Here is a 17,122-nt window from a genome sequence, read left to right on the forward strand (position 1 = left end):
CCCTGACTGGCATGTGTCAGTCATATGGACACATATGTGGCCAAGCACATTTCCTGTAGTGGGTTTTGTTGCCCTCTGTAGTACTGGCTACTGTGGTGACACCAGAATTTGTTACAGATCTCATGGTGCCACTATAGGTGTTTGCTATCTGCTGGCATACCATTCACCTACCCAATTCCCTTGCATGCTCACATCCATACCATAGATACAGGTAACAGCACATTCTACTCCGTTCGGCAATTGGTAGGTTGAGTGAATTACCTTGTGGGTGTCCCAGTATTGAGGATGGTGCTGCAGGGCTACCTATGTTGGATGCACATAGTACACTCCCTACACATGTTTGAGCACAGGTAGTGTCATGTTTGGCATCCCTTTTACTGTATGTGCGAGTCAGAGAGAGGTGTCATTCCCTGGGTCCCTCCTGTGTCAGTGTATGTGCTATGTGTTGCCTCTTTGCCAAGGCCATGGCATACTGGGCATGCCTCCTTCTACCTATTGGGACAGGCTCAGGTTGTTCCTCCTCTGAGTCACTCTGTGCCTGTGCAGGCCTTGGCAATGGTGGGGGGCTGTGTGGCCCTGCCCCATGCTGTTCCTGCTGCAGCTGTTTCCTCAGGATCATATTGTGTAGCATGGCACATACGATGGCAATCTTGGTACATGTAGATAATGAGTACTGCAAGGCTCACCTGGATGTGTCCAGGCACCAGAACTGTGACTTGAGCATCCCAAACACATGCTCTATTATAATTCTGATCTGTGCGTGTGCCTCATTATGGAGTTCTTGTTCAGGTGTGTGTGCATTTCTGATGGGTGTCATCAGCCACAGTGCGTAACCAGCACCCCCTACTAGGTGACCATAAGGCATGTCCCCATTGGCAAATCTGTGTTAGAGCTGTGTCAGATGCCAGATGTGGGAATCATGATAGCTTACAGGGCAGCCAGCACACACATTCATTATTATGCCCCGAGCATCGCACACTACCTGGCAGTTGATGGAGGGGAAGCCCTTGCCGTTGATGTAGACCCTACCCTGCTCACTGGGTGGTGCTTTGATGTGTATGTGAGTGCAGTCTATAGCACCCACTACCTCAGGGTATTCTGCTATTTGGTGGAACAGTTGCATATTGCTGGCCAATGCCTCACGGGTGTTGGGGAAATATACGTGCTCACCGACATGTGCTGACACGGCATCCAGGAACTGGTGGATTACCCTGGATGCTGATGCCTGTGAGATCCCCATCATATCCCCAGTTGGCCTTTGGAAGGTACCTGTAGGTAGTATTCTTAGGCCTACACATACCTTGCTATCCACTGGGATGGGTTCTCCTCTGTTAGTTCTGTGTGTCAGGCATGGCCAGCACAGCTCAACAATTTACTGTAAAAGGTCCCTGTCCACCCTATAGCACTCCACTATCTCCAGCTCATATAGTCCCTGGTAAGTTACCCTGGGTCTGTATACTCTTCTCCGTCTCCTCACTGTGGGTTGGTCGACAGCATTCACATCCTCACCACACTCAGCCTCTTCCACATGTTGTTGTATGATAGCTTTTGCAGCCCCTGTCATTTTGTTGTTTTGTTTGTTAAAAGTTCTCTGCTTGTATACACTGGTGGTGTAGAGTATGGGAAAAACCAGAGGGAAAGGTGTTTGCATAGTTTATAGTGGTGTTCTGGGCTGGGCTGGTCTGTTTGGCTGATTCTAATACATTTCACATGCCAGCTATGCTAGTTCTCCTAGATTACCTTCTTACTGCTGTTTTCCCTTCCCGTTGCCTTCCTGTTTAAGCTCGGGGGTACATTGCACAAACACAGTGTTCAAATGTGCACAGAGATGTTATTTACTTGTTTACTTTTTTTCCCCTTTAAAACCCTGTGCACGGTGCGCACACCCGCGTAGGCAATGTAAAGAGTGCTAGGTAGCCTCAGACACACCCCCTTGCTTAGCTGTGCTAAATTAGGAGCAAACCTGAGCCACAGGGCTCCAGTCCACTTACAGTATGCCTGACACACCCCCTATGATGTCAGCTAACTCCTAGGCTTGCACCAAGCTATTCCTGCTCTTGCACTGTTGGGAGCTGAGTAGCATGCAGGAGAAATCTGGGATTCACTATCATTCCCCTCATTTGCATAGGATTGCCTGCTAATGCATAGTTACATGTTTCACACTGAGTCTTCCCCCTTAGCAACCACTATTCACTGGCCATGCTGTCTTATGCCTGCCATTGACTATTATGGCAGAAAAGTGATTTTAGTTAGAATGCTTATTTTAGGTTTATTTTCTTATTCGCCCCCCGATCCCGTTTGCGGGCCATTGCCCTATGCTTAAACAGCCGAGATCAGCTAAAAAAAATAAAAGTTGATTTTTTTCAACTGTTTTCCATGTCAATGGCCTTATACTTGGCCATTGGCATGCTTTCTAAATGATATGCACCCTTTATTTGTAACTGCCATGGCTCCATTTTGGAATTTGCAGAAATGTAATCCTTTACTGGTGGAGTACATTTTTGCAGATTACACTAGTCCTGCACAGCCAGTTTCCGGCTTCCTGGATCAGAAATTCACCTCATTTGCATGGATTTCTCCTGCAAATGGGTTAATTTACATACAGGGGCTGAGTCTGTGCAGGACTAGTGCAGGAGAGCTCGTGCATGCCCCTACAGGTTATTCCTGGATCGCACGGCAGACATATTGCCTGCTGGCACTCCTGTACTAATCCTGCATGCTGTGCAAGGCTTTCAGAATCCAGGGGTATGTGTTGAACAGGGTTTGTACAGTACTGAGCTTCAAAGATATATCCACAGTGTACCCTACTGCAACATAGAATATTAACTTGCAAAACTTAATAATAGCTGAGGTTAAGTTACTTTATAGCTGGGTCATAAACAAGAGATGTTATCTCTCAGTTTCAATACAGAAACAGACACAAAATGTTTAGAGCCAGAAGTTTTTTGTATTGTCTTGAAAGAGAAGTAATTACTAGGTTTAAAATGTAAAAGTGTTTTGTTGTTTTACGACTTCCAAGATCTGCAAACATCTGAGAGATGTGTATTTTTCCAAGGAGATGTCAAATGCTACAGTGGGGGGAGGGGTTAGTCTGGAAACTGAAGTCAGGTGACAAAAAGTGATGTCATTCAAGCAAACCCAGCAGTAATATTTGATATTAATTTAATTTTAGTTACTACTGATATAAATGTACTTTTCACTGTAATTCCACGTGAAACAGGGTTAACCTGGTTTAGAAACATTTTATTGGATATCACGTTCATTAAATTAGGTCAGACTGAGTTTATGGAAATATTTTTGAGCAATAATTATTTCATATTTGAAGATGAGATTTTTAAACAACAGTCAGGTGTAACTGTGGGAAAAGCAGCTACACTCATTTTTTCTAATTTAATTATTTATAATTGAGAAATAAATGTATTTAAGGGATAATATTTTGTGAGTGTGTGTGTGTGTGCGTGTGTGTGTGTGTGTGTGTGTGTGTGTGTGTGTGTGTGTGTGTGTGTACGTATATATATATATATATATATATATATATATATATATATATATATATATATATATATTTATATGGGTCTCTTTCTGTTTACAAAGTTAATCGAGAAACAGAAGGTCAAACCCACTTGAAAGTGCACTACATCGGAAGTGCACTTTTGCGAAAGACTATTCGGCAAAGCACATTACAGTGGGGATAAGGAAATATATCCTTTTGCGATCTCGGAGTTAGTATATTTAAGTAGGGGGGTGTGGGGGGCACAGCCCCCCTGAAAAACAGTGTTTACAGTAGTTTTTTTTTCTGATTCGGTGAATCGGATTTCACAGTGTAGTGCACTTTTGCAGAAGTGGACTTTTACTTTTCTTTTTTGAGAGTGTGAAATTTCGATAAAGAAAAGTAGACCCATATATATATATATATATATATATATATATATATATATATATATATATATATATATATATATATATATATATATATATATATATATATATATATTGTTATAGTTTCTGTTACATTGACTTCATTCTATTTGCTTATTGTAACTGCATCTTAACTTTTTTGGCAAAATCCATGTTTTACTTTTGTATTTTTGCAGTATTGTATAACTTATAATACATTTCTCAATGTTTCTTTAAATATTTGTACATAATGTTCTGGAGCTTTTATCCTTGGGTCTCCACTAAACATACGGTTCTAGTTCAGTTGGACCAACCCAGTTAACAAATCTCAAATAAATAAGAAAAAAAAAATAAACAAGTGTCTTTTTATGGACGTTACTTGTATGACTTATTTATTGTCTGGGAAGTTGATATCGAATCTTTAATTTAATTTTCTCAATATTGGGAGAGTACTACAAGTTTTTTTAAAGATTTAAATAGGAATATTCATTAGACAATGTTAATTATTTGTATACTATAATTATGATTACCAAAGATACATATAAACATGAGTCCAATATATTTCAGAAAGCTACTTTTAGTAAATCATATTTACTGTACAAGTAATCACCCTCCATCAATGAAAAGAAACATAGCAAAAGGTTATTTTGTTAGGCTTGTACCTAGACTGGTATTTAATGATGAGCAATTTGAATGCGACACGGCATTTTTAAAAACATTATTTTTGGAAAGAGGTTACATGCCCCCAGATTCTGCAAGCCTTGCATAGCGTGCAGGATTAGTGCAGGAGCTCTAGCAGGCAATATGTCTGCTGTGCGATCCAGGAATAGCCTGTAGGGGGCGTGCATGAGCACTCCTGCACTAATCCTGCACGGACTCAGCCCCTGTATGCAAATTACCCCATTTGCAGGAGAAATCCATGCAAATGAGGTGAATTTGTGATCCAGGAAGCTGGAAACCAGCCGTGCAGGACTGGAGTAATCTGCAGAAATGTACTCGGCTAGTAACCGAGTACATTTCTGCAAATTCCAAAATGAAGTGGTGACAGCTCCAAATAAAAGATGCATATCATTCAGGAAGCATGCCAATGGCCAAGTATAAGGCCATTGGCATTGAAAACAGTTTAAAAATTACTTTTATTTGTTTTTAGCCGATCTCTGCTGTTTAAGGGTAGGGCAGCAGCGTGCAAAAGGGATCGGGGGGAAAATAAGAAAATAAACCTAAAATAAGCATTCTAACTAAAATCACTATTCTGCCATCAAAGTCAATGGCAGGCAGAAGACAACATGGCCAGTGAGTAGTGGTTGTTAAGGGCTCAGTGTGAGACATGTAACTATGCATTAGCAGGCAATCCTATGCAAATTAGGGGAATGATAGTGAATCCCAGATTTCCGCAGCATGCTAGTCAGCTCCCAACAGCGTAAGAGCAGGAATAGCTTGATGCAAGCCTAGGAGTTAGCTGACATCATGGGGGTGTGTGTCAGGCATACTGTAAGCAGATTGGAGCCCTGTGGCTCAGATTTGCTCCTAGCTTAGCACAGCTAGGCAAGGGGTTGTGTCTGAGTTTGCCTAGCACTCTGTACATTGCCTAAGCAGGTGTGTGAGCAACACACCAGGTTTTAAAGAAAAAAAAAGGTAAACCAGGAAATAGCAGCTCTGTGCACATTTGAGCACTGTGTTTGTGTGGTGCGCCCCTGGGCTTAAACAGGAAGGCAGTAGGAAGGGAAAACAGTAGTAGGAAGTTAATCATGGAGTACTAGCATCACTGGCAGGTGAAATGTATCAGAATCAGCCAATTACACAGGCAGCAGACCAGCCCCACCCAGAACACTACTATAAACTATGCAAACACCTTCCCCTCTGGATTTTCCCATACTCTACACCACCTGTTTATACAAGTGGGGAACTTTTAACAAAGAAAACTACAAAATGATAGGGGCTGCAGCAGGCATCATACAACAACATTTGCAAGAGGCTGAGGGTGGTGAGGATGTGAATGCTACCGATCAACCCACAGTGAGGAGACGAAGAAGAGTGTACAAACCCAGGGTAACCTACCAGGGGCTACATGAGCTGGAGATAGTGGAGCACTATAGGGTGGACAGGGACCTCCTACAGCAAATTGTTGAGCTGTGCTGACCACGTCTGACACACCGAACTGACCAAGTGGAACTCATCCCAGTGGATACCAAGGTATGTGTAGGCCTTTGATACTAGCCACAGGTACCTCCCAAAGCTCAACTAGGGATATCATGGGGATCTCACAGGCATCAGCATCCAGAGTATTCAACCAGTTCCTGGATGCCATGACAGCACATGCCAGTAAGCACATATATTTCCTCAACACCCGTGAGGTGTTGGCCAGCAATATGTGTCTCTTCCATCAAATAGCAGAATACCCTGAGGTAGTGGGTGCTATAGACTGCACGCACATATGCATCAAAGCACCACCCGGTGATCAGGGTAGGGCCTACATCAACTGCAAGGGCCTCCTCTCCATCAACTCCCAGGTCGTATGCAATGCCTAGGGCATTATAATGAATGTGTGTGCTGGCTGCCCTCGAAGCTATCATAATTCCCACATTTGGCATCTGACACAGCTGTACCAGAGATTTGCCAATGGGGACATCCCCTACAGTCACCTAGTGGGGGTTGCTGGTTAAACACTGAAGCTGTGGCTGATGACACCCATCAGAAAAGCACAAACACCTGAACAAGAATGCCATAATGAGGCACACGCACAGACCAGACTTATAATAGACCATGTGTTTGGGATGCTCAAGTCATGGTTCCAGTGCCTGGACACATCCGGTAGAGCCTTGCATTACTCACCAGCTACATGTACTCAAATTGTTATGGTATGTGCCATGCTGCACAATATGATTCTGTGGAAACAGCTGCAGCAGGAACAACACGGGGCAGGGCCACACAGCTCCCCACCAAAGCCTGCAGAGGCACATAGTGACACAGAGGAGGAACAACCTGATCCTGCCCCAGTAGGCAGATGGAAGCTTGCCCAGTATGCCCTGGCCTTGGCAAAGAGGCAACGCATAGCATGTACACTGACACAGTAGGGACCCAGGGAATGACACCTCTCTCTGACTCGCACATACAGTAAAAGGGATGCCAAACATAACACTACCTGTGCTCAACCACGTATAGGGAGTGTACTATGTGCATCCAACATTGGCAGCCCTCCAGCACCATCGACAATCCTCGCACACCCCCAAGGTAAATCAATCAACCTACCAATTGCCAAATGGAATAGAATGTGTCATTACCTGTATTTATGGTATGGATGTGAGCATGCAAGGGAATTGGGTGGCTGAATGGTATAGCAGCAGATAGTAGACACCCATAGTGGCACTATGACATCGGTAACACATACTGGAGTCACCATAGTTGTCAGTACTACACAGGGTGACAAAACCTACTGCAGGAAATGTGCTGGGTGACATGTGTGTCCATATGACTCACACATGCCAGTCAGGGAGGTTCACATACCCAATAACAGTCTCAGCCAGCAGGACAGGTGTAGACAAACACAAACAGAGCCTGTGCTATGGCCTCTGAATGATGCCTATGGGGAACCTCCCCCCCCAGGCCTACACAGACAGACTACAGCAGGTCAGGCAGTGGGGTGTTTGTTCTGAAGGGTAGGAAGTCGGACACTAATATGTAGGGGAACGAAAGCTAAGACCTGTAATACACTGATATGCCTCTAGTCAGTATGATAGGTTAGAATACAGAATTAAATGGAGTACCTGACATACCAGTACAGTCATAGCAAATGTGTGCAAGTGCCAGGTGTGCCCCCCATCCTATGTAGACATGTAGAAACAGGCAGGTGTGCCCCCCAGTCATGTGTATAAATGTAGAAACAGTCAGGTGTTCCCCCCAATCCTGTGTAGAAATGTAGTAACAGTCAGTTGTACCCCCCCAATCCTGTGTAGAAATGTAAAAACAGTCAGGTGTCCCCCCCCACAACCCTATGTAGAAATGTAGTAACATTCAGGTGTGCCCCCACACTCCCATTTAGACATGTAGAAACAGTCAGGTGTGCCTCTACTCCCAATCCAGCATAGAAATGTAGTAACAGTCAGGTGTGCCCCCCACTCCTATGTAGACATGTGGAAACAGACAGTTCTGCCCCTTCCCCAATCCAGTGTAGAAATGTAGTGACACTCAGGTGTGCCCCCCCAATCCTCTGTAGATATGTAGTAACATGTATGAGTAGGTATAATACGAGTGGAGCACAGATGCCCAGAGGTGGACAAGGTAGCAGGATAGGTTGTAGCATTTGCACAATATGCAGGTCTGTGTGTATTAAGATGGTGTGTGTTTCATAATGTGTGAGAGTGGTCAGTATGTATGCATGTTGAGGTAATACCTGGTGGCCATTGCCCACCACTGCTGATGACAAGGACAAGCCCTCCTAACTGCAGTGCCAAAGACAATCTCCACCAGTATAACTAGGGTTGCCACCCCTCCGTTTTTTTTCCAGACTATCCGGAAATCAGACTGATTCTCCGGTCGTCTGGAAAACACTGTACAAACTCCGGTATTCTATTTAAAAAAGGAAACAGACTATCGGAGTTTGTAAATCGGCTGATTTACTATGCTTTTTTTACAGAAAAGCATAGTAAATCAGCCGAAAGCAGGCAGAAGGAATGAAAAAAGAGGGCGTTCCCACTGAGTGATATCATCGTGACATCACAAAATGACTGGGATGTGGGCGGGGTTACTGGTGACACGAGGGGTGTGGCTTTACTCCGGTTTTAGCCACAAAGGAAGGTGGCAACCCTAAGTATAACACATGCTAGCAGCAAGCCATTGTAAATGTATGGTGGTAATATGTGTCACCATCTGAAAGACTGGCATGGCATGGTTGTTGGGCTAGATATACAAGCAGTACACATGGGGAAAGTACCCCAGACATACAGTATATATTGTGTCACTGTGAAAGGGAGACACCCTTGTATTTTTAAATACAGGTATGCATCACAATAACTGGACCTGTAGTAGGGGATACTGGTGATGTCTGACCGAACACTTGCAGATCACAAAGGAGGTAGGACTGATGTATTGGAAATCAGCTGATGTACCTGCACATGCCAGCATAGCTGGAATGCCCCATGCACATCTGTGTGTCAGATGCACGTAGTGTCCATAGCACGCATGCACCCAGCTCACACAAACACCACCCACAGGCACCTCTCTAGTCATATCCCTGATGTGGGGAATGGGTACAGTAAGACCCCACCTGTAGATGGCAATAGCAAAAGACTGCAGCATGCAGTGCAGGTGTCCCATGCAAGTCTGTCCCTAGCTGTAGGTAGCACCCTGCCAGCATTCACACCATCTGATCAAGACTGATAGAAGGTATTGACATGAACACCTATCACACCTACCCTGTCACCCCAAGAGAATATACTGTATGATGGTCTGGGACTGATGGACTGACAGAGCGCAACGGCCTGCCACATCTGGCCTGCAGCAGCACCTAATGTCCCACAGGCTTCTGCCAAAGGCCTGTGTCTCACATGTACTGCCAATGCATGTTATGTTATGGACACCCAAATAACAACATAACCCACTCCACATAAGCCATATGCAAGGCCATGTGGACAAACCACAGTAACATGTCCACCATGCCCCACTGCATGAACTGTGGACCAACACTAACACACACCTGTGATGGGGTGATACCCTTAGGGAAAGTATCAGAGAATGTATGCATAATGTATGGAAGAGGTTAGAATAACAGGAGGGGGTGGGAGCGTGGGCAGCATGGAATGTGCAGGGTCCGACACCAAGCTGTGTGCACACACTATCCCTGGCTGGAAACACTTACCCGCACACCACAATAGGGTAAATGTCCTGACCCATGGCCCCTGCCTCTGGCTAACCTGTGTGAATCTGCACAGCTGTGAGGCATTGCCACAGCAAGATAAGCTCATACTGTCATGTTGATGGGTGGACAAGTATGGGATCCTCTGCCAGCACTGTACCAAGGTGCTGAACCGGATACACAAACCCAGCACCAAGTGTCTGCAGCTCCCCTCCAGAATGGCATAACTTACCATGAATACATAGGTGTCTGCCCACAATACTGGACACAGCTGCGGTCACCCCTGTCCCCCAAGTCATCACTGTGAGCAAGAATGTCCATCTGACAGTACATGAGGACAGAAAACATCACTGTGTATAACAGTACACATGTCTGAATATCTCTGCTAACAGCAGTACCATGCAGCTGAAGCAGCACAGACACAATCACCTACAGTACACACTATTCCCCTGCACAGTTTGTCCACATATTGCCAAATGATCGATGGGTACCCTGCAGAAACAGTTTGCCACCTGTAGGTGTACAGCACAAAGGTCTGCACAACAGTACAAACTACCTGGAATTGATCCACACATTCAATACAGAAGGGCATACTGGGCATACGCACACACTTAGAGAAATGAAGGCAATGTCAGTCAGCAACATACTGAAAGGTCATACTGGGCATGCTCACACACTTAAACAAATGAAGGCCATGTCTGCAAACAACAGTGGACCAGACATATCTGTCAGTTGCAGATGTTAGCGCAGACACTCCTCATTATGCACCACTCATGCTTTGCACACACACACCGGATAGGAATACAGGCATATATCCAAGGACAACACACTATAATAAGCCAAAAGTAGACATACATAGATGTGTGGAAGAGAGTGACTGTCACAATGGGCGATCCATTATTAGGCCTGTCCCACCCAGCACACAGTCAAATGGCTACACCCACATGAGGTTCAGATGTCACTCACTGTAGACCTTAGACACTGGTATCTGTCAGCATTACGGACTATGTGGTGCAAGTGCTAGCTGTGCAACATGACTGTAAAAGGAAGTAGTCATCTAGCAGCTGTATACATGTACCTGTGGAATATAACCCTGCATGTTCCTGCATATGATGTGTTAACCTCTAGATGAACGGCTTATGGCCCATGCGCACACACTGCCCTCCCCATAGCCCTACTATGACAAGCCTGCTGAGGTCATCCACTTTGAAATACACCCTTGTGAAAGGTGTAGGCCAGTAATCTTCATGGTGCTTCCTATAACTGTGCACTGCTGTAGTGTGATAAACTAGTTAGGTCAGAGTTCTAATCCCCGACATGGCAACTGTGTACGTATATGTGTGTGTGTGTGTGTGTGTGTGTGTGTGTGTGTGTGTGTGTGTGTGTGTGTGTGTGTGTGTGTATGTGTGTGTGTGTGTCTCTGTCTGTGTAGAGAGAAATGCTTTTTAGGCTAGTCACACTCCCTACAGTTCAAATGCCTGACTTTAGCAAGGCTGCTGATGTCATCCACCTTGAAACACACCTCTGGGAAAGTTGCAGAGCAGTAATCTCCATGGCACATCCTATAACTGCATACTGCTGTGGTGTGATAAAATAGTTAGGTAGGAGTTCTTATCCCAGAATTGGCAACTGTGTGTGTTTGTCTCTGTCTGTGTAGACAGCAATACCTTTTTAGGCTAGTCACACTCCCCACAATCCAAATACCCTACTTTGGCAAGGCTGCTGATGTCATCCACCTTGAAATACACCTCTGGGAAAGTTGTAGCCCAATAATCTCTGTGGTGCATCCTATAACTGCGTATTGCTGTAGTGTGTTAGGTAGGAGTTTTAATCCCAGACTTGGCAACTGTGTGTGTGTGTGTGTGTGTGTGTGTGTGTGTGTGTGTGTGTGTGTGTGTGTGTGTGTGTGTGTGTCTGTCTCTGTCTGTGTAGAGAGCAATGCTTTTTAGGCTAGTCACACTCACTACACTTCAACTTACCTACGTTGGCAATCCTGCTGATGTCATTCACTGTGAAATACACCTTTGGGGAAGGAGAACTCATTATCTCTGTGGTCCATCCTATAACTGCTTCATGCTGTAGTGTGATATAGAACTGCGGTGGTGGTTCTATTCCACCACATGGCAGTTGTGGATATTTTGTGTGTGTTTCTATATCTGTGTAGGGTGCAATGCATTTTAGGCTAGTCACACACACTACACTTCAAATGCTCTACTTTGGCAATCCTGCTGTTGTCATTCACTGTGAAATACCCCTTTCGGGAAGGAGTACTCCAGCTGTCCCCATGGTGCGTCCTATAACTGCTTTATGCTGTAGTGTGATATAGAATTCTGGTAGGGGTTCTAAAACTAACCATAGGCAAAACTGCCTTACAGTTTGTAGCATGCTACAGACCACCCTCTCAAACTCAGGAACCCCACACAGCCTTCCTGAAGACACTGGAGAGTATGAATGTCTCTCCAAATACCATCATTTTGGGAGACTTCAACTACCCAAACATAGACTGGGAACATTACTCAAGCCCCAACACCCTAGCCCAAAGGTTCCTAGAATTCATAAACTCAAATGCAATGGAACAACTAGTCACCATTCCCACAAGAGGAAACAATATGCTAGACCTGATCATCACAAACATGGGGACAAAATGCTCCACACCGGAAGTATATCCCTCTTTGGTAAGATCAGACCATGAATTAATCTCACTGGAAATCCACATCCCGCCCACCCCTGCACAAAGACCACAGTGAAGAACTTCTCAAAGCAAACTTCACACTTCTTAAGACTGAAGTGGTATCCTTCAAGGCCCCTGGGCCAGTGGAAACCACAACCCACACTGCTGAATCCTTTGCAAATGCCTTCTATGGGCACCTTCAAGAATGCATGGATCATGCAATCCCAAATAAAACCAAGACCCATTCCCCAAAGGCAGGCGCCGGTCTGGTGGACCCCAGCCATAAACAAACTTTACAACAGGAGGAGGAAGCTACTACATGACAGAGCAAAATCCCTAAAAGGGAAGGCGTCTCTGATCAGTACTAGCAAAAAACTATGATCACTCATAAAATCATCCAAGGCCAACTTTGAGAGAAAAATCGCAAAAGACACAAAGACAATCACAAGGCCTTCTTTAGCTATGTTAGAAACCTGGGTGGAAACTCCCAGATATGTTCAGAGTTAGTCCAAAATGACACAAAATACACCGAACCCACTGACATTGCCAACATTCTGGCAGACAGGTTCAGTGCAAATTTCTCCTCCCCCTCCCCCCCAAAAGGAGAAAAAACTATCCCAGCAGAGTGTAGCCTCCCTAACATCTCAGATGCCCAGGTGAGAGCCTCTCTAAAGCTAAAAACACAGCATCAATGGGACCGGATGGTGTCCCAGGCTGTATGCTACATGAACTCCAAGAGGAACTAAACCCACACATAAGGCTGCTGTTTAATCTTAGCCTTACTACAGGATACGTACCCAAAGAGTGGCGTACGGCAACAGTGGTCCCACTTCACAAAGGCGGTGCTTCACGGACCCTGGAAATTACCGCCCATAAGCTTGACGAGCCTGGTCTGCAAAGCTATGGAGAGGATCATTATGGAACTCATAAACAAAGACATTGGGGACCTACAGACATTGGATCCTACCCAATTTGGCTTTGTCAAGGGCAGATCCTGCCTTTTGAACTTGGTCGACTTTTTGAAACAGTCACTAAGGCCATTGATGAGGGTAAGGCAGTTCACACAGCCTACCTTGACCTTGCAAAAGCCTTTGACACAATACCCCACTCGGGCATTATAGACAAACTCACCAGCTTAAATGTAAACCCATATGTCACAAGATGGGTTGCAAACTGGCTCAAGGACAGAACCCACAGGGTCAGAGTTGCTGGAGCTATGTCAGACTCTAAGCCAGTCACAAGCGGTGTCCCACAGGGCTCAGTCCTGGGACCCCTCTTGTTCGGCATTTATTTTCCGAGGTACAGGCAAACATAGGAGGATTGTGGCTGACAAAGTTCGCAGATGACTGCAAACTGGGTGCCATAATTGATACTCCAGCGGACACAAACATCCTTCAGAGAGGCCTCATAGAAATGGATAATTGGTGCCAGAGCCATGGCCTTAAGCTGAACGCCAAAAAATGTATAGTCATACCCTTTGGGAAAAACAAGGTACCGACAAATTACCACATAGGTGGTAATCCATTAAGTATGGAAGAGGTAATCAGGGACCTAGGGACCCAGGTTGACAGTAACCTCTCATTTGACACTCACATTGCCAAAGTGGTTAGGAAGACCTTCTATATTGCCCACCTTATCATGAAGGGTTTCACATCTAGATCAAGAGAGGTCATTGTGCCCCTGTACTCTTCTCTTATCAGGCCAATGATTGAGTACAATGCCCCATTTGGGATGTATCTCACCCGACACCTGCAGCAGTTGGAAAGACCCCAAAAGTTCCTCTCCAAGAGGATAAAGGGTCTTAAACATATGCCATATGCCGCCCGACTGAAAAAACTCCAGCTCTATTCAGTCGCATATCACCTACTCAGAGGTGATCTGTGCCTGACGTACAAGGCCATGTCCAATCCTGAATTAATGGACATGCTCCACCTCAGAAAATCCAAATCCATCAGAGCCACGAGAACAAGTGACTTAAACCTCAACACAGAAATAAATAGGACGTGCTGGAGGGACAGATTCATAACCCAGAGGCTCCCTACACTCTGGAACAGAATCCCAGTCCATGTTAGGCAGAGCCCCTCACTGACTCTATTCAAGAGAAATCTCGACGAATGGATGGGAGATCGTAGGTTTACCCCGGGGGTCATCTCTGTGTCACTACTAGACAGAGGCATAGTAAACTAAACCCTAAAAGGGCGTAGTATTCTCATCCTAAGGGGTGGTGTAAGCCACATACACTCTGGCTAGGCTTATAAATGCCTTAGGGCAGATAGCCTAGTATGAACCTATGAACCTATGAACCTATATGGCATTTGTGGATGTTTTCTGTGCGTTTCTATGTCTGTGTAGGTAGCAATGCATTTTAGGCTAGTCACACTCACTACACTTCAAATGCCCTACTTTGGCATTCCTGCTGATGTCATTTACTGTGGAATACACCTTTGGGGAAGGATTACTCTAGTAATCTCTGTGGTGCGTCCTATAATTGCTGTAGTGTAATAAACTACTTAGGTAGGTGTTCTAATCCCAGATGTGGCAGGTGTATGTGTTTGAGTCTGTGTTTGTAATTCATATCCTCTATGGAGGGGGGTGTGAGTGTGTAACAACTGGATTCAATGGGGAGTGGGTTGTGCAAATTTCTTATATGGTGGCCCTAGTATATATCACAATGTCCACTGTACAGGGATAACAGATGTGAAATAGCCGAGAGGCTGGGTGCATATCCATACCCCTACATGTGACATTAAGGCCAGGCAAACAAAGTGAGTGGCCCTAGTATTACCCAGATAACACTCTCAACCCATGTCTCATACACACACACACACACACACACACACACACACACACACACACACACACACACACACACACACACACACACACACACACACACTTGCCTAGGCAACAGCCGCTATGTTAGTAGTACCCTGCATATTGCCCACTGATAGTAACCATGGTGTGATTGCAGTGGGCTAGAGTGGGCATGGCACCCCAACCATCAGTCCAATAGGCACGTACATGTCGACAGTGCACCATCCCCATGTTCCCCACTGGACACCTGCAACACCTGTGGTGCCTTCAAATGTGACCCACAAAGGACATACCATACCTGAATACATGCCCTGTATAGACAGATGCCACTGACACCAGGGAATACTGGTATCATGCTGTCAGTGTAGGTGCTGGGTCAACCTCCTGTCCATTAACAGTTCCCGCCACATGAGGCCAGGACTGGCACATCTGATGATAATCTGTGTACACAACATTGGCCAGACACCCCAGATACAGTTCCACATGTCACTGTACATGCATGTGGGAGGTGTAAACATCCCAGACACTGTCCATATCATGGACTTAGGAACACATACATGGCAAGCAATGCACAGCATTGGCCACACGCAGTAGTCACCCAGGTGACTGGATGGTGAATACAATACCCACCTGTGTGGTCAAATCCAAACACTACACCCCTGATCCATAATGCAGACCATTGTCATGTGGCCTGATGCCAAGGTATACCCATCACCTAGCCTTGTATAGCCATCTGGCACAGTCGACCACTACACACCCGTGAAGCAATGCACCCATGCATGTCAGTACTTTCACTGTGTGTGTGTGTGTGTGTGTGTGTGTGTGTGTGTGTGTGTGTGTGTTGTATGATGCGTATGACCCTGTTCACACTCACTACAACCCCCATTGGCATACTGAAGCATGCTGTCTGGTGTCAGACACCTCCACATTCCCTTTGCCCATATAACCTCCATATGACCCCTGTGGTGCATGTGATACCTGCACAGCAATGTGTTGTGGCAGTCTCACTAGTGATGATATGTATTCCTGGCCCTGCCAACTGTGTCAATGTGTGCGTCCCTGTGAGAATGTGGCTGTGTTGACGTTGGCACCTGTTCATGCAGACAGGCACGGGTACTTCACCTACCGTATAGCTACCATATCCCTGTTGCAGATGTTACTCACCATCACATATATGTTTTGAGGGCTCCTCAACATGTAACCTATGTGGTGCATCCAATAACTGCATAGACATGTGATAGTACTACATAGTCATCAGGAGTTTGATGTCCTGTACTGGTAGGTGTGTGACACAAACATGCTTATGTTCTACACCCCCATCCCTCCCTGACTTTTCTTTGCCTCTGTCTGCCTCTCTCACTCCCTCTCTAGTGGATGTGGAGACTTACACCTGCTGTGCTTAGGCAGCAGCATGTGTATTTTAAGTGTTGCTCATGATCAGCTGATGGCCTCTGCACAAATTGCAGCCCTCCTCTAGCTGATTGCATGTGGAACAGCTATGGTAACATTCCCATAGTGAATTGCATGGAAACACACTCCAATATCTAGGAACATCATGTTGGTGTTGGGCCTTTACATTCACTGTGAGCAGGACCTTGAACGGCTGTTTGGCAAACAGCATCTCAGATGGAATGGGGATCTACCTCTAACAACATACACTGTGGAAACGGGGCAACACACAGGAGGGGGATGTGCCTGACCTTACTACAGACTGTGAGTGTTGCTATACTGCATTTGGAGTAATGTTGGTTTAACAGGGTGTGTGTGGATATGGCTGTCCTACATGTTTTAATAGCTGCCATGTCAGTGCTATGTGTATGAGGAAACCCCCATCTGTAGGGTCTTCTGCAGACTGGGCAGTGTGTGGTGCCTTTTGTTTCATGTGTTAC

Source organism: Protopterus annectens, chromosome 1.part1 (assembly GCF_019279795.1).
Source record: "Protopterus annectens isolate FY-2018-M chromosome 1.part1, PAN1.0, whole genome shotgun sequence".
In the NCBI taxonomy this organism is placed as follows: domain Eukaryota; kingdom Metazoa; phylum Chordata; order Ceratodontiformes; family Protopteridae; genus Protopterus; species Protopterus annectens.